Source organism: Phacochoerus africanus, chromosome 6 (assembly GCF_016906955.1).
Source record: "Phacochoerus africanus isolate WHEZ1 chromosome 6, ROS_Pafr_v1, whole genome shotgun sequence".
Taxonomy (NCBI): domain Eukaryota; kingdom Metazoa; phylum Chordata; class Mammalia; order Artiodactyla; family Suidae; genus Phacochoerus; species Phacochoerus africanus.
The window spans coordinates 38,287,486-38,306,737 of record NC_062549.1 but is presented as its reverse complement, the minus strand read 5'-3'; positions in this window follow the sequence as shown (position 1 = coordinate 38,306,737).

The window sequence follows — 19,252 nt, the reverse complement described above, 5'->3', positions numbered from 1 at the left end:
TAGGTACCCAGAACATGGTCTTGAAAGAGGGAGCATGGATTCCCTATGGAACTCTTCCCTTGGCTCCTTGGATTCCTTGCCTCTTGGGAAGGGAGATGGCTATAGGAGGACCACAGCAGTGTTCTTTAAAAGAAAGGACCCAGGGTGGGTTGGGCCTAAGGGCAGGAATGGCAGGGATTGGGATGGAGAAAAAGGCTGTGAGCCAGGGCCTTGGTCTTCCGTGAGTGTGTGTGAATGTGTGTGTGTGTGTATTTCTGGGGGTGTTTTGGGGAGGTGGGTAGCAGTGATGACATATAGTGGGTGATGAAGAATTATCCTTCATCCAACTCTTTTGCCTTAGAATCAAATGAAATACAAAGATACTATTTCAACTATTTCTGGTTTTCCCTGGTAACCTTTAGTTCCTGCAGAGTTCAAAGGCAAGCAAGCAGAGTGGGAGGGTGGGAGAGGACAAACCAAGAAGTGGTAGCTGGCAATAAAGAAAAGACAAGAGAGTCCCCAAATAGAAAAACACATTAGTTGGGGGTCATTTAGTGCCAGGGAAAATGGCCCTACATGCTTCAAAATTTCCTTGGGACACAAGCCCATTACAGCCTGGAAAAATGATGAATGTGCTTTTAGAAGTTTCCATTTTGAGGAAGAAGCATTTGCTTTCAGTCGTCTTAAAAAAAATGTATTAATTCTTTCCTGTTCTGCAACAATTCAGGATAAGTTGGGTATTGCCACAGTTCCCATTTAATCTGAAACTTTCTGTTGCCTTTCCTCTGGCTCAGAATGGCCTGAAAAAATTTTGCCATCGCTCCTCCTCCTCCTCTTCTCCCCCCTGAAGAATTCCATGCAGAATTGCCTCCATTGCAGGGCCCATTTCCTGGTCAGGCAGCATAAAGTCAGTGCAACTCATCTAAGCCTGAAAATGAAATGACGATTTTGCTGCTATGCCCTAATTCACAGCCACATCATTAAATTGTTCATCACAGCCTCAGATGGGACTTTTAATTCTCTTACAACAGCTGGCAAATGGCAAGAACAGATGCGCCCACTCAACGGGAGCGGTTTTAGTAGGAGCAGAGAGAAGAATGATGATAAAGGACAGTTGCAAAGAAGGTCCAGTTGTCCTCCTTCTCCCCAGCTCTCAGCCCTGGCACATCTGGGCTTCCACTGTGGGACTCAGTGCAGCTCTCCAGGACCAATGGCTCTGAGAGACTTGGGTCTGGAAGAGCCCTCGTGTGACCTTTAAGATCTTGTCTTATCTCAAGGTGTATTCCCACCCCTTCTCTGATTTCAAGTCCTCTCCTTTGAAGGTCAGGAATGAAGATGGCAGCCCTAACTCGTGGCAGCTCAATGCTTAGCCTCTTTTCCCTGAACAAAAAGATGTGGGTGGACTAGCCTGACACCCAAATCACTGTTTATAGCATAGCTTCCAAGGACAGGGGTTCCAAGTGCCAAACAACTGACTTGGAAATGCACTTGAGTAAGATGGGGGCTATCTCTTTTTTTTTTCTCCTTTATTGAAGTATGGTTGATTTACAATGTTTGTTAGTTCCAGGTATGTAGAAAAGTGATTAGGTTATACATATCTATGTATCTTTTTTTTCAGATTCTCTTCCATTATAGGTTATTACAAAAATTAGGGATAGTTGCCTGAGCTATATAGTAGGTCTTTGTTGATTTTTTTTTTTGTCTTTTTGCTATTTCTAGGGCCACTCCTGTGTGGCATATGGAGGTTCCCAGGCTAGGGGTCCAATTGGAGCTGTAGCCGCCGGCCTACGCCAGAGCCACAGCAACGCGGGATCCGAGCCGCGTCTGCAACCTACACCACAGCTCACGGCAACGCCGGATCGTTAACCCACTGAGCAAGGGCAGGGACCGAACCCGCAACCTCATGGTTCCTAGTCGGATTCGTTAACCACTGCGCCACGACGGGAACTCCTGATTATTTTTTATATGTAGTAACATTGTATATGTTAGTAAGATGGGGCTATCTTGTTTGTACACATGTATGTATTTTTTGCCAGCTTGTCCTCAACACTCATCTGCAGAGTTAGCAGCTCAGGCTCAGGAGCCAGTCCTGTTCTGAATGGGTAGATGAGATATGATGATGATAGTGATGATTGTGGGAGAAGAGCTAACATGTTTTCAATCCTAATCTGTACTGCTGGTGCTTGAAAGCCATCATGCATTTAGTGTCTGTGAGGTTTCTGTGAGGTAGGAATTACTGCTCCCTTTTAGAGATAAGGAGACTGGGCGAGGATTATTTAACTTCCCTGAGGTCACAAAGATGAAATGTTGAAGAGTCAGGATTTCAACCTAGACTATGCTCTTAACCAGCCTCAGGTGGCATCTCCTACCAGGCACCTGGGCACTTCCACTGTATTTTGTGGGCTCACCTTCACTTGGTTTTCCTAGGATCCAGCTTTGATTTTGTCCCTTAATTCTAAAATCTAGGCTCTGTCTTGTTCCCTATGACCAGTGTCCTTGTTTTAGTCCCCATTTCTGGTCACTGCATCCTTATTCAGTTCCTCTGCATCAAGTGCCTGTCATATCCAGGACCTCAGTTTCTCTAGGACAAAGTATTTGCCTTGATCTTTTCAGTGCTTCCCATGAGTCCCAGCTTACCAGGTAGGTCCTCCAGTACCTTGTAGGTTTATAGATACAATTATACCTCTTTTTTTATTGCTCCTAGTAGACCATCCTGTTATGGAACTACACTGTTTCTCTCTGACTTCCATACTCTTCTCTATTCTAGGCCCAACTATAAGCTTTTGACCATCTCTGATCACTGCTCGTACCTCATCAAATGTTCCCATCTGTAGCTTAGGTTTAAACCATTCCAGACAACACTGAAGCATTTATAAGACGACCACAAGCCAAAACTAGATTTTCCTAAAGGGGTGTCAGGGAGCCTGGACCACACACCCTGCTTCTGCAACAAGCAGTGTTATTCCCCACTGTTCCCTTGGAAGTCTGCCATTTGGAAGATCTGCCCTTCTGCTCAGTTGGCAATTAATGATTTTTGCCCAGCTTTGGTACCTTTCTCCCCACTATCCCTGACCCCAGGGGATTGTATGAAAGCTTTCTCAAGTGTACTTTCCATTATTCATTAAATATATGGTAATTCTCCCCTGGACTTACGTGTAAGAAAGGCATTCAGAGCAAGAGAAGATTTTAATTCCCAGGGGTCCTGCCAGCTGCCCTTGGAGTAAGGAGCCACAGGCCTAGGGTTAGGCCCTAACCCTAACCCTAACCCTCGGGAGTAAGGAGCCACACACAGGTCTCCCAGCTGCCTGGGAGGTATGATAACCTCTGAGGAAACTTCTGGTGAGGCAGTAGGGTAGAGACTAATGAAAGTGGAGACATTCATGTAGAAGGACCTGCACGGCTGGGTGTCAGGGAAAGTTTTAGAGAAGACTGAGGGAGTTAGAGGCTATGGAATAGCTCTGGAATGAGAGTGCTGGAGATGAGTGAAAATCTTATGGTACATTGTGTTGCCTAGGATTAGAAATTGGATCCCCATCTTTGAGAGATACAATAAAGACTGGTGTGCTTTTAAAAGTGTTTTTAGTTTCTGAAGTGCATTTTCTTTGAATGTGATTTTGAAAAGAAACTGGGCCATGTGGGACCATAGAACCATAAAAACCCCATTTGGCCATTGTTTCAAGCCACTGAAGAAAACACAATTGTTTTTCAAATCATCTGACAGGTCCTTAGGAAGGCATGGTCTCCATCTGGAGATAAAAAGGGCCCTAATTCCACCATATTTTCAATGCACATTCCCCTTCATTTGGGAATCCATCCCATTTCCTTTCTTGGCTCCCTATAGCTCTGGTTCAGATGAAACATGGACAGTTACCTATAGGAAACTCTGAGAATCCCCACAAAGTTAGGCTGCCAGGAAAGCCCAAGAGCCCAGAAGGAGAAAGATGAGGCAACATGCTTGGCATAGCTTAGGTATCCTCACTACCCAGAGCTTTTTATCCCCTTGGCAAATGGTCTGGTTTTATTTTCAGAAATGGGAGAGACAAACTCAATTGGTAAAGGCAACATGGCCAGAGCAGGAGATCATGAGTGGGAGGTTTGAAACTCAGCAATTTCTTACCCTGTGCTGCTAATCCCATCACTCATATTAGTGAAAAATAAGGCAGTAAAATACAGAGTAGTTGAAATCCTGAATTACATCTCCAAGATCATTGCAGGAGGCATATCATAAAAGATCTATCCACTATTTTGAGATCCTTAGAAGCACAGAATTTTAGAACTGAAAGCCTGAGGTATCGGTGAGAATGTGGAAATAGGCCATTTTAATTTAAAATGGAACAAAATAATGTAAGTGACTGAGCCTGAAGTAAGAGATCTATATATACTGGATCTAGCAATACATACCCAAGTTACTACAGGTCCTTTTGACTCTCACAATGGGAACATGATCTAATTTTTATTGACTAGAAGTAAATAAAGCAGCTCTCCAAATACCAGTACCATTCCTTTACTACACTGAATGCACTGCACAACCTTCTACTGCTTTTCTCCATTTCATATTAGTAGGAATCCTGTCTCTTACTCCCCTTTCCTGGGTTTGGTCTGCCTAGGGCTTTGCCAAAGGGGAAGAAACTCTTTCAAAATACTGTACATCAGATACAGAAATCTTTGGAAAATGGTGGTAGCAGCAGCAAAGTTTTCCAGTCTGTCTAAATCCCTTCATAAATAAAACTAGATAGCAAAATTGACAACATTTAACTAGATAGCAAAAATGGACATTTAAACAAAACTAGGTGATAAGCCAAAATATAAGCAGCAAAAACAAAACAAAGCAAACAGTCACAGCCACAAGAACTGCATGGTATCAAAGATCAACACAAAAGGAAGAGGAAAAAAAAGTAATTTGGCAGGGCTTGGTGAACCCTAGAACAAAGGGCCAACAGTACACACTGGAAAGCAGGGTGAGCCAATTTGAGAAGGGCAGCTGAAACTGGGAGGTACTGCTTCCTCCAATACCACGTGAAATGAAAAGTCCCTGTGGTAAGAATGATTGAAGAGGCTAGATTCATCTAACCTTTTGAATTCTCAAAACTAACCCAGGGATCTCTTCTAGGACAGGACCATGTAGTTAGAAGAAACTTATGGGAATGGAATCTAAATTGATCAGGACATAGGTAATAAGAAAGGATGAAAGAAAAAATCCAATCCAACATGGGGGAAAAAAAAACAGAGCTTCTAAGTGTCATAAAAGAAGCTTGTGTATTTATTAACTCTACACACCAACAGAAGATGGCTTGATGCGTGGTTAGAAAAGCTTTCCTGAACCTCATTTCCTGCTTCATTCTGTGTGCCTAGGAAAACTAATGTCACATAAAAATGAGCAAAATATTCAAAGCCCATATAAAGTTATTATTTAAAAATAGAAGTCAATGAGAATAACATCCCTACAAATAATGAAAACACACCAGAAAGACATGTCCACAAAACATATCAAAATTATTACTGCAAAATGAACCAAAAAGATACTAAGAAGATAATTTAAGCCTTGAAAGAACAACAACAGTCAGAAACAGAAAAACTCAGAAATGAGCTGACAGAACTCAGGAAAGTTTAAAAAAAAAAAAAAGAAAAAACATTTCAGAAATGAAGTGTAAACTATAAAGCTGGAGAGCAAAAACCTTGATAGATGGTGCCTTAAGGAAGTGGGGGAGGAGAGGAAAGACTTTAAAATTAAAAAGAAGTGAATAATGAGATAAAAAAGAATTTGAGAAAAAAAAAGGCAAGTACTGAAGATAGGCAAAGAAAACCTAACAGACAGATAACAGATACTCCTGAAGATGAAAATTAAAACAAGGGAACAGGAAAAATAATAGCATGCATAATTCAAGAAAATATTCCTAAAAAAAAAGTTTAAAAAGCGCATCGTTCTTCTGTGTCAGATCAAGGTGGAATAACAGGGACTAGATTTACTCTCCAACATAAAAAGGCAAAAAAACTGTACAAAATGTATGAAACAATGGTTTCAAGATACTGTACATTAGGCAGCAAAGAACATTGATCCCTGAGATGTGGGAAACAATCAAAGTGAGCCCTGTTGATTGCTCCTTGCTGCCTGTAAGAATTTCCAGGTTTTGGTGTTGGGATGGGAAACCCAGGAGGAGTCTGTCAGATTCCTCAAGTTGAGGAGACAAATTTATGAGTCTCAGGAGACCAGAAAGCACCAGCATTAGCAGAACAGAATACTGAGACGAGAGCTGCACAGGAAAAAAAAAACAAAAAAAAAAAAAAAAACAAAACCCTAGCGATCTGAAGAGAGTCCTCTTAGGGTATTCAGCAGAGTACTGATCAGTGCTACCCCAAACTGGGGAAAGAACATCTGAAAAGATTAGAGGAAACAGTACCTGATGCTTACACAGGTCTGAGAATAATGTCTATTCTGCCCAGGCATGCAAAGAGGTAGGAAAACATAAGTCGTAATGAGAACAATCAACATTATTGAAACCAGCCCAGAACTGACATAGGAGTTAAAATTAACAATGAAGAGCAATAAAAGATTTTCATAGTAATAATAATCATAAAAAAGCTAAACTTCTGTGCATCAAAGGGTGCAACCAACAGAGAGAAAAGGCAACTTATAAAATAGAAGATATTTGCCAATCATATATCTAATAAGGGGTTAATATCCAGAATATATAGAGAACTCCTACAACTCAATAACAACAGCAAAACCTGATTTAAAAATGAGCAGAGGACTAGAATAGACATTCCTCCAGAGAAGATACATGAATGGCACATGAAAAGATTCAACATCACTAATCATTAGGAAAATGCAAATCAAAATCACAATGAGATACCACTTCATATACATCAGGGTGGCTACTCTCCTTAAAAACAAAAAATAGCAAGTGTTGGTAAGAATGTGGAGAAACTGAAACCCTTCCTGGTGTACTGCTAATGAGAATGTAAAATGGTACATCCACTATGGCAAACAGTATGATATTCCCCCAAAAATTGCATATAGAGTTACCATGTGATCCAACAATTCTACTTCCGGGTATATAGCCAAAAGAATTGAGAACAAAGTCCTGAAGAGAGATTTGTATATCCATTTTCATAGCAGCACTATTAACAAAAAAGATGGAAGCCACCCCAGTGTCCATTGACTAGGTGAAAGGATAAATAAAATCTTGGTATACACATAAATGGAATATTATTTAGCCTTAAGAGGGAAGGAAATTCTGCGACAGTATGGATGAACTTCGAGGACATGATAAGTGAAATAAGCCAGACACAAAAATAAATACTGTATGATTCTATTTATATGAAGTACCTAGGGCAGTTAAATGCAGAGAGAGGAAGCAATAGCTGCCAGGGGCTACAGGGCCAGGAGAATGGGAAGCTGTTTGATGGAAATAAAGTTTCAGTTTTGCAGGATGAAAAGAGTTCTGGAGATTGGCTGCATGACAACACTTAAAATATTTGAGTAAATTTCATGTCATGTATATTTTACCACAATTAAAAATAAAAACATCAAGAGTTCCTGTCATGGCGCAGTGGTTAACGAATCCGACTAGGAACCATTAGGTTGCGGGTTCAATCCCTGCCATTGCTCAGTGGGTTAGTGATCCAGGTGTTGCCATGAGCTGTGGTGTAGGTCGCAAATGCGGCTCGGATCCTGTGTTGCTGTGGCTCTGGTGTAGGCTGGCAGCCACAGCTCTGATTAGACCCCTAGCCTGGAAACCTCCCTGTGCCGTGGGAGCGGCTCAAGAAATGGCAAAAAGACAAAAAAAAACCAAAAAACAAAAAAACCAAAGATAGAGTTGGTATATTAATATCACACAAGGCAGATTTCAGAGTTGTTAATATTACCAGGGATAAGTAAGTGTTTTATAGTAACAAAGTGGCCAATTCATCAAGAAAAAGCATACCCATGTACCTGGGAATACTGACTTGAATGCCAGCTCCGCAATATAGTCTAACAAAATCATAGAATTTTAAAGAAATAGAAAAAAATACTTGGGGCATCTAAAAGAAAAGAGCACGTGACATAAAAGAAAAAAATTATTATCATTAGATTTTGATAGTGACACCTTATGCCAGAAGAAAATGAAGTAACATGGAGTTCCCGTCGTGGTGCAGTGGTTAACGAATCCGACTAGGAACCATGAGGTTGCGGGTTCAGTCCCTGCCCTTGCTCAGTGGGTTGACGATCCGGCGTTGCGCTGAGCTGTGGTGTAGGTTGCAGACGCGGCTCGGATCCTGCGTTGCTGTGGCTCTGGCGTAGGCTGGTGGCTACAGCTCCGATTAGATCCCTAGCCTGGGAACCTCCATATGCCGCAGGAGCGGCCCAAGAAATAGCAAAAAAGACAAAAAGAAAAAAAAAAAAGAAAATGAAGTAACATGCTTAAGAAAAGGAAATGTGAGCCAAGGATTATATTCAGCAAAAGTGAACTTCCTACTGTAAAGGGTACAGACATACTGTCATCAACATGTGAAGGTTTAGAGAAACTGGTTTTCTGAGCTTCCCTAAGAAGTTTACTGGGAAACAAACTTTGAAAAATCAAAATGACTAGAGAGACACTTGAGGGGAGTATTAAATATGTAACTATTTGGCTTTCTTAGCCTAAATGAGGGCTCAGAGGGAGAGGAGAGTGTATAATAGCTCTGTGCTCTGATAATGTAGATAGAGTATAACTATTTTTTAATGGGATGGAGAGATCATGCACATGTTTTTTTAAATGTTTTTGGTCATCATAGTGATGGTAGGATTGGTGGTGTTATTCTCAGATGGCTGTGTATATACAGTATGGGATAAACCAAGTAATTGTGGGATATTCTAAATTCTGTCACCTCCTGTGTGCCTAAGAACTAGGGCTCTTGGCATGGAATAAAGGAGATAAAAATTTAAGAGGGTAATAAAAGCTCTCTGTGTGTGGTTTTTATATATTCCCTCCCCCACTGTCAGAACTCTGTCCACTGAAAAAGGCCTAGAAACAATGATCAACCTGGTAGGAATGGACATCGCTAGCGTTCAGACTGCTTCTGAAACGCTATTTCTTACTCCAAAGGAGAGTTACTTACAGAAACGACTGACTCCAAATATAATACAGGAAATGTACAAGGTGAACTTGTCAGACTGGTTAGCAGGAAGCAGGAAGAAAAACTATTAGGGTTATGTCAAAAGGACTGAGGAGCCAACTTGAAGAGAATCACACCAATGAAAGGACAATACAATAATAATTTTAGGACACTGAAATCCATTACATATGTTTAAACCCATAATTTCATCATGGTATTAAAAAAAAGGAAACAACTAGTCTTCTACAGAGGAGGTAGGCTCTTTAGCTTTCCTTTCCCATAGGAACTGTCTCTGGGTAACCAAATGATAGATGAGAACAAGAGTTTCATTATGAAGGTAATCCAACTGGTAAATGAAAATAAACAGACTATCACCAATTTGCAACTCCTAATAAATTAACAAATATAGGTGAATATATGTATAGAGGCCATAGGAACCAAGAGCAGAGTATGGAAAAGACACAATACCTTTGTTGTTCTATAGGCAGACAGAAACTGGAGTGATCCCAGTCCTTTACAAGTCCAGACCAGTTACAGACAAAGCAGTGAGGTCATCAACTCAGGATCCTGAGGTCATTCTCTTTGCCTTCCCTCTTCTGAAAAAATTAATTTCTGGAAGGGAAAATTTCCCTCTCTGACATTAATTATAATCACAACAGTAATTCCTGTGTTAATTAGACCCTTTAAGGTTTGATAAACCCTCCTGGGAGTTCCCGTCATGGCTCAGTGGTTAACGAATCCAACTAGGAACCATGAGGTTGTGGGTTCCATCCCTGGCCTTGCTCAGTGGATTAAGGATCTGGTATTACCATGAGCTATGGTGTAGGTCACAGATGCAGCTCGGATCTGGTGTGACTGTGGCTGTGGTGTAGGCCGGCGGCTACAGCTCTGATTAGACCCCTAGCCTGGGAACCGCCATATGCCGCAGATGCGGCCCTAAAAAGACAAAAGACTAAAAAAAAAAAGAAGGAAGAAAAGAAACCAGATAACATCTAGTAAGGAGATTTACTACAAGGATGCAGGAGACAGGCATGGATTCCAGATGATGCCCTTCTGAGGATCTCAGGACTTCCAAGTCAGGAATGTACAATAGAACTCATGGAGCTACGAGGTAATAGGTCAGCACCATTTGGGACATAGCCTGAGCCTGTGGGACTCCCTACCCTCTGTGTGGTCCACCTTCCAGGGGAGAATCTGGTTTGGTCTTTATGTTACCATTCATTACACAGGGGTACAAATGGCCATAAAATTCCAACTAGATAGAGTTTCAAAACAACTCATCATTAAGACTGGCTTTGTTCATGTCTGGAGTACTCACAGTTGTCTTGATTTGGGCCCTGATTCCTATTCCAATTAGTTGGAGCCAGGTTAACAGAGCTAATTTTACTGCACACCTTTTAGAGCCCAGTCAACACCATGTAGGAAGAGATTCTTGGAGCTGTTTTTCCTACCTTTCTCATTCAAGTGACTAAGTTCTGGCCACTGAGACTTCAGGGAAGCCTTAAAAGAAGGGGACTAAACTTTTTTCTCTTTATCCACCTGGCAATAACAAAAATACAGAGGCGCTCCTATAGCCAAGCCATCTTAGAATAGGAAGGTGAGATTTCCACTGGCAGGCGGAGTAGAGGACTGAAGAAAAATCTGCATCAGTGATGATTTTGTCGAATTTCTGTGCTGGCCCCAGACTGCCCACCTCTTTGTGAGAGAAATAAGCTACCGTATTTGGGGGTTTTCTGTTGCATGCAATTAAACCTTTCCTTCATCATTATAATTCTGTACATTCCAAGCCACCAAAATGGACCAATCTGGGGCCCTTTTTCCGAAAGATACTACCAAATGGCTGCCTAACCTGCTAAACTAATCCACCATAAAGTGGCTGTAGCTGGTAATGGTGCCAGGTTATCTTTTCCGTGAGTGTCAGTGTTTTAATAGGAGTCTTCCGGACACTCCATACCTTTGACCTAGGTAATTACGGTCTGTGGTGGATGCTTGTATTTGCCCATACAATGTTCATTCTTCCTTGGAAACCAAGTGCCAATTTTGAGCTAGAATCAAGGGTCTGTGTGCTAAGGTGAGGCTAGGACACTCTCAAACTCTCTCTCAGACACACACACACACACACACTCCCCATGTGGTTTCTTGTGTTACTTCTTTCTGTATGTCTGACTTGTTCTTCTACAGTTCAAATTCCTTTGTTTTCCCATGCAAATGGAAGAAAATACCTTTGTTGGAGCTCCCAAATTCACATACAGCACAGACTAGCTGTTTCTGAACCATAGTTCTAAATTTCTGGACATAGAATCCTATCAGCTCTGTTTTGGTTGGGTGCATTCCTTTGATCCAATCAACTGGGGCTAGGGAGGGCTTGTGAAGTACATACATGACAGTGATTATTGCGACCACCCCCATGTGTAGATAGGGTGTAGCACTCAGGAAGGAGGTCTAGGGACTGGGAAGACACCCCAAGAGGGTATTCACTACAAGCCTGACTGCAGTTGATCCCTTCTCACCCCCTGTGCTCATACACCCAAGGCTGTGATGTCGTTGAAGCAAGGGCCCAGAAAGGTCCCTGGCTGGCATAGATACTGCAGAAGGACCTCTGCAGTAGACAGATACATTGGATGTAATATCCATCAATGCCACTGGCGAAGTCTTTCCAGCTCTCTGTCTTATGGGCAAGTAGGATTTCATTTCCTGGCACCCTGTGAGGTTGGGTGGCACCACATGACCAGTTCTGGCCAATGAATTTTGTGCATTTAATTACTTGTGAGAAACCTTCCAAGATGTCTTTTTCCTCTGCCATGGGCATTGATGATGTTTCTGATAGTGGTTGCTCTATTAATTATATCCTGGGGTAACCACTACAATGCAATGGTCCTGTGATGGACATGTAATATAAACAGAAATGTCTGTTTATAGATTTGGAGCTGTTCGTTAGTGTAGTATGCCTACACTATCATGACTAATACCATGTGAACTAGGCTGGGATCAACGTCATTTATTAACAAAAAAAGAGGGTTGTTCCCATGGTGGCTCAATGGTTAAAGAACCTGACTGGCATCCATGAGGACGCAGGTTCAATCTGTGGTCTCACTCAGTAGGTTAAGGATCCAGCGTTGCCGTGAGCTGTGGTGTAGGTTGCAGATGAAGCTCGGATCTGGCGTTGCTGTTGCTGTGGTGTAGGCCGGTGGCTACAACTCTTGACCCCTAGCCTGGGAAAATCCAAAGATTTAAAAAAAAAAAAAAAAAAAAGCGTATGAAGACTCCAGCTCACAACACCATCACACAGATCCCTCTCCTCTCTTCTGTTCTCCCATGAATCTTTTATCCTTACCTCAGAAAGAAAACTGCTAATGCCTAGTAGAGATGCTACCAAAAAACAGTGCAGTTTAAAGCTTATTTTTTGTTTGGATGGGGATGGTGCCCAGGGGAGTGCATGAACAGAATTTGGTTAAGGGAGTTTGTTGCTCAATCCAGACTCAAAGAGAGCTGTCCCTTTACTGAGACTCAGCCTGGTTTTCAGAAGGACTTGGGTCTAGGGCAGGGGATGCAGCACAACCTCAAGTGACTAGGTAAGGCTCCTGATGTGCCCTTCTTCCTGCAAAAGTCATGAAGAGAGGCTTAGGAGCCTGGAAAGACAAGCTGAAAGTTATAGGTGCTCCAGTGCACATGCAGATCCCAAGTGTGGGAATGCTATGTGATGATTTTATGAAATATAAAAGTCAAATGAATTTTTCATGAAGAAGTTATCTTCCCAAGATGCAATAATGGAAAATTCCTTTCAAGAACTAGTGTTTAGACCTCACAAAAATGCGCAGCAAATTGCATTGTGATTTATTTGTCAATGTTTTTATAGGTTAGGCGTTACTTTCTACCCCACAGCTGGAGTCAATTTTTAATATTTAAAAGTGGAAAGAAAGCAAAACCTAAACACATCCAGAGCTGTCTGTTTTAGATTGAGCTTTTCCCAAACAGTGCTGTTTAAAACTGAACCCTGAGCATGGTCGGTCAGCAGCCAGCTGGCACTTACTTCCCTGCAACATAGAATTAAAATATCTGGGACTGGGCAGATTCCATATAAGACCTCCTAAATTGTAGTTGGTGGGTCTGGTGTTTATAACTGCTTTCAAATGTATGTAGCCAGTTTGCCCTCTCGACTGAAGAAGGAAAGAGCCTTTGTGTTTTTTATTTTGGGTTTCCCTTCATGCTCTGAGCTCAAGGTGCCGTGAACATAATTTTCAAGTCCAGTGGTTTCTGGCCCCCTTTGATGGCTGAGTTAGCAGGGATCCCACAGACGGTCTCCCTGGTGATTTCCAGCACATCCACCAACTATAAGAGAAGCAGCATGGCCTTTCTAGACTCTGACTTCCTCAGAGTCTAGTCTGGGAACTACCCAGGGCCCACCTTCCTGGGCCTCCAGGTGAAACCATAATGCTGGCCTTGAGGGTGGTTTCTGATGGCAAGGATTCGCATCACAAAAGAGAGCAAGACTTGATGCTTCATCCCGTTAATCATTCCTTTGGGCCAAATCTCCAGGCTCAGTCAAGGCTTCATTATATCTCGTGACAAAGAGTTCACAAAGCAGAACTGGGTCTCAGCTCTTGGGAATAACACAGCATGGTGGTGCATACCTCAGTGCATGGCCCATCATACTTCATGCTCAATTGCAGCCCCCAGTGTTGAAGCCTGCAGGCTGCCGCTGGCTGCGACTAAGACTGCCGTGTGTGTGCTTACCAACAAAGGATTCTGTAACACACGACAGCTCTAATTGTGACAGGAAGAGTCCCTTTGGGTAAGGGTTGGTGCCCTTTGGATGGAGGGGGTATTTCTCTTTGACCCTGCCTTCCTGCTCCCTCCTGATCATTCAAAAGTCAAAGTTCACAAGAGGGGTTGATTCATTTCCAAATATGTGTGTTGGTCCAACTGGATCAGCCAGTAGAGGGCCCTTGTGATGGGGAGTAATCACTGCCCTTCTCCAGCCCATCATTTGTTGATTCTGTGGACTTGGGGGTTTAATGAAGGGGTTCCCTTGATGCTGATGTTCCTCCCAATCAGTCCCTGAGAAGCACCAGCCACTCCACAGAGACAAGCTTTGGGTGATAATGATCCTGAACAAAACATGGAAATGTCAGATGTGCAAGCATTTTGAGCTCAGCCTCAGCTACCGTGGCCCTTCCCTAGGAACCATGTTCATGGTCTTCAGCAGGAACACCAGCATCAAGGGAACCCCTTCAATAAACCCCCAAGTCCACAGCATCAGCAAATGATGGGCTGGAGAAGGGCAGTGATTATCCTCCATCACAAAAGGATTTCTCACCTCACAAAAAGGATTTGACATGGATTTCCTTTTAAAAGTGCACATCCAGGAACTTGCACCATGTTATTCAATTTAATACAAATCGCCGGGAACCCTCCCATCGCGTAGAGCAGGGTACACACGGGACAATTGGGGCGAAGGTGCAATAGAGCTGCCTGCCAGCAGGCAGAGCTCTTCCCTTGATTCAGGCAGCCAGTCACAGGTCTCCAGATCCTTTACCCAATAAAAAATGTGCTGGAACTTAAAGGTTGAAGAGTCAGGACTGAAGTCCACCGCCCAAAAGATCGCAGATACCCAGTGGGTTTGCGTGTTAAGGACAATGGGGTTGTACTCACTCACCCATCCTGTCATCTTTGCCCAATGTCTCTGATGCCTTTGGGGAATGCATTTTCAGGTACGGTGTCCCATGCATTTTCAACTCTTCTTAAAATACATTGCAGTGATGGCCCGTAACCAGATAAAATTTTAGAAGCCAAGGGTGGGCTCAAGCTTAGGAGTATTTCCAGGAAGTGTGTAGCTTTGTTTTGTTGGGGGCTAGGGAAAAGACAGGCATGGTTTAGGGGAATGGGAGGAAGGTAGAAGCAGAAAGACTCATTTTATGCTCCAGTGGAGCTCCAAACCTTGGTGCTGAAAATGGTGCCGTTTGAAAGTTAATGGGCAAGACCGTCTGAGAAATGGGTTGTGGAGATAAGCATCAGGAGGAAACTGCATTGTTTGAAGTTCATCTGTATTCAGGAAACCAAGAAAAGCAAAGCCACCCATTAGCTGGACCGCAGTGCATACAGGCACGCACTCAAGGAATCTAAACACTGTCCAGAGAAAAACATCTCACAGAAGCAAATGAAGAGTGACTTTTTTTGGGGGAAAAAAAAGCTAGGGAAATGGTATTTCCTTCCCGTGCTAGGAAACAAGGTCATGGTATTCTCTGAAAGAGACTCGAGTGAGCTCTGGAGGGCAAGGACCGGACACCATCCCTTTTTGTCCTGCTGAATATTGATAGTGAAAGCAAAGGTCTTGATTTCAGAGAGCTCCAAAATATGGGGGAACCCAAGGGGAAGTGATAAAAATGAGCAGTGAGTGTTCTCTTGAATACTTACACCAGAATTAGGCCACTGTGATCTCCTTCCAGGATGACTGCAATAGGTTTCCCACCTCTGATCTTGACTCCCTCCCCCATTTAATGTACCCAGCACTGCCAGGAGGATCTTTCTAAATCTGATCTGCTTAGAATCCTTCAGTGGCTCCACCTGCTCTTAGGATAAAGCTCCAATTCTTTGATGTGAGTTGCAAGCCCCTCCAGGTTCTTGTCTCTAAGGATATCTCCAAATCTCATCTCTTGCTTTTTCTTGCTATTCGAATGAAAACATTAAAAAATGTTTTCAGTGCCACAGGAAAGGTAAGCTGCACCGGGGGCACCATAATGTATGTTGGGTCCTTTCTCCTTACATTGACTAGAAGTTGTCTAGACTCACATCTTTGAGGGACTCCCCTTCCAACCCCAAACAGGGACATATGCTCTCTCCTAATCCCCTCTTTGCTCTGCCTCTGGATAGCTTTCACTCTCCCTCTGGAACCTTGCACATACCCAGGGCTTTCTTTTCACCCCTGCCCCTTCCACTTCTGTTTTATCTTTTGAATGCTGAATTCTAGACATCATTCATTACGGAAGTCTTTCCTGATGCACCAAGCTTATGAGGGACACCTCTGACAACTCCCACACCTGTTGCATTGAGCATATCCCTGTTGTACACTCTTGCCACTATGTATAACCACCTGCTGACCTGCCCATTGACCCCTCAAAATGGTGAGTGCCACAGAGGTGGGACTTTTCCCTTCTGTCTAGGCCAATGCCTCTCATACTGTAGGAGCTCAAATAATTTTTCTGAATGAAAATATTCCTTTTCCCCAAACTCTCAAAAGAGTATACCTTGGCATTCAAAGCCATTTTTTTTTTTTCTGATCAAGTAAGATCTATTATTGATGCCACAGTTTGGCCTGTGAGTAGTATTTTCATTGACAGATGGATCTGGTTGCTCTGTTTATGCTGTAAGGAATATCCCTCCTTCCTCAAGAGCTCTGTGGGTAGGCACTTCCATTACCTTAATATTTTATTACATGGCCATTTTTCAAGGTATAAGGGCATCATCTCTGTTTAATCAAACATCAGAGTAGAGTGGTCAAGGCTAGTGGCTCCTTGGCGTTCCAGCAATTAGAAAGCTTTGTTGACAGGCCACTTGGGCTGAGGCTACATGATTACAGGTTCTCAAGTCTACTTTTATGTAAAATGACATGTAAACAAATAGGGATCAGGGATGGCTAAAACATTTTCCAGGGTGTCAGAGGGTCATAGAAACAAACGTTTAGTTCATTCTCTTACACCTCCACATCTATAGGACCCAAGTTCTTCAGAATATCAAATCACAAGGTCAACACCAGATCTCATCATTTGAAAATCTGCTATTGTCAGACTCCTGGAAACTCAGAAAGCTGCAGGATGCATGCAGCCAGAGCATGAGATTACACTGAACACCCCCTTATCAACCAGAGTGGAGGACAGAGAGATTAGATGTTTGACTCTGATGAGTCTCAGAGATGGCCAGTACCCTTAGGGGCTAAAGAGGTACTGTTTACTGGGGGTCCAAGGCCCACACATGCTACAGGTCAGACCCTGCACCCTGCCCGCAGTGTGCCAGGGACAGTGGCTCTCAGGGTTATTGAGAGAATTAAATTAGCATGAGGTACTTAGAACAGTGCCTGCTACAAGATGAGCATCACAATAAATGTGAATGTAAATTATGAACTTAATAAGAAGAGTGGACAGACTTTAATAGCTCTTTCAGTTGCCCACAAAAAAAGAAAAGTTCAAAATCCCCACCTCCAGCTCTCCTGCTGTGTTGATGGTGATGAGCAAAGCAGCACATCTTGTATAAATCGTGTCTATCTGATCGGGTCATTGACTCTTTTGACCCCCAGGGGGCTGGCTTTTTTTCTAAGGGACTTAGACATGAAATGATTCTGCTGGTCTGATCAGGCTTGCGTGAGCTGTGGGAACAGGCTTTCAGAATGTAGCCCTGTCATTTCAGGACAAGGGAGCCACAGGCGAGTGCTGTTGCTTCTCGGCTCAGGCAATACAACATTTGAACTCAAGCCAGTCCCAAGGGTTTGGTGATCTCAGCTTAGACCTCGCTGCCAGTGTGCATCCTCTGTAAACTGGAGCTGACTCTGTGGATGCTGCTCAGGCTCCTTAGTGGAGCCACTTAGGTTGGATTCCGGATAGTTAATATCCCTCTGGGGAGGCTTGGACAAAAGTGTTCCTTTCTACAGGATGTTTGAAACCAGATTGACCCAAGAAGAGATGTACTTAGGAGAGCGAAGGAAGGTGGTTTGAAGGGAATTTGGAGCCCTTTAACAATCAACTGCCCCTTTTGGGAAAACACTGAAATGCATGAGGGCAGCTCAGTGGGAGGATGGGAGGAGACACTAGGTTTGGGAACTTCACTGGAGCCTGGCCTGACAGGACTCGATGGATCAGGTGGGGCTAGGGAAAGAGAGAATAGCTCCAAGGTTCTTGGTTTTTGTTGTTGTTGTTGTTGTTGTTTTTGTTTTGTTTTTTTAAAAAACAGCTGGGATGCTAATGGTGCCTCTGTCTGACACCTCCTTCCCAGGCTGAGCTAGGGGAGCTGTAACAGCCCTGCTTTTCCCTCCTCATCATCCTGCTCATCAAAGCTCCCTTGCCCAGAGGTCAAAACAGATTCACTGTCCTTTAGAGGATCCAGGGTGATGGGGTGGGGGTACTTTGGGGCACCTTTTCCTGAGGTCAGGCATGCATCCATATAGCAAAATCTATGAGCATCTCCCTGATTTTCAAGGTGGGTTACTGGGATGATGTCCCTTTCTTCCCAGATCTAGGGCAAATCCTGCTTCCCACAGAGTGTCCTGCAGTGCAGTTTTAGAAGCTGGGGTAGAGGGGAAAGGAGTGTGGTGTTGGCACCTGAATTATGATCACAGAATCATGGCTCAGCCCAGGGCTGCCTGGGGTAAGTTTCTCCCTTCACTTCCTCAGCCATGTCTCTTCTGTGCGTCTGCTCCCTCCGTTGGCGCTGCAGCAACCAAGGATACTCTGCAGGTCTAATTTGCAGAAAATCCTTTCAGATCTGAAAAGAGTTAGCTATCTATTTCTAGAAAGCTCCTACATAATCATTATCAGTGGCTTCCCCCCCGCCCCCCACCCTCTCTCTGTCTCTCTCTCTCTTTCACACACACACACACACACACACACACACACACACAGCTCACACACAGTTTTATTTACAGTCCGGGAAAAGCCTATACATTCTGACTATATACTCCATCCTCCCCACAAACCACTGTAAAATTCTAAAAACCTACACATGCTTGTAAATAGATTACCCTTAAATGGAGCAGGATCTCTAAATACCCCATGAGTCATGCAGCTAAAATGTCCCCCGGGGAGCCCAAATTGGCAGCACACATTTTCCCGATAAAAAATTGGGTTCAGAGCTTTCCATGGCACCCAGCTCTATGCCAGGAAGAGCCCATCTGTGTTTGGTGGGGAAGCACGCAATCAGGAAAACTGCGAGACCAAATGCTATGCCCTTCACCTGGTGGAAACCCTCCCCCAGCCAGTCACTGAGCTTGGAAACTGGCAACCTCAAGGAGAGCCAGCCTGGCAGAGTAGGAAGAGCAGCAGACAAGGTTTGGGGGCTCGGGTTCAAGTGAGGCTCTGTCCTCACAGAGGTCCCCTAGGGCCTAGGCCTATACCGTCTTTGAACCTGTTTCCTTGTCTCTGAAAGAAGGGGCTGGACCAGATTAAATTCCCATAATCACTGAGTGCCAGATATGTGCTGTGGGAATGAACAT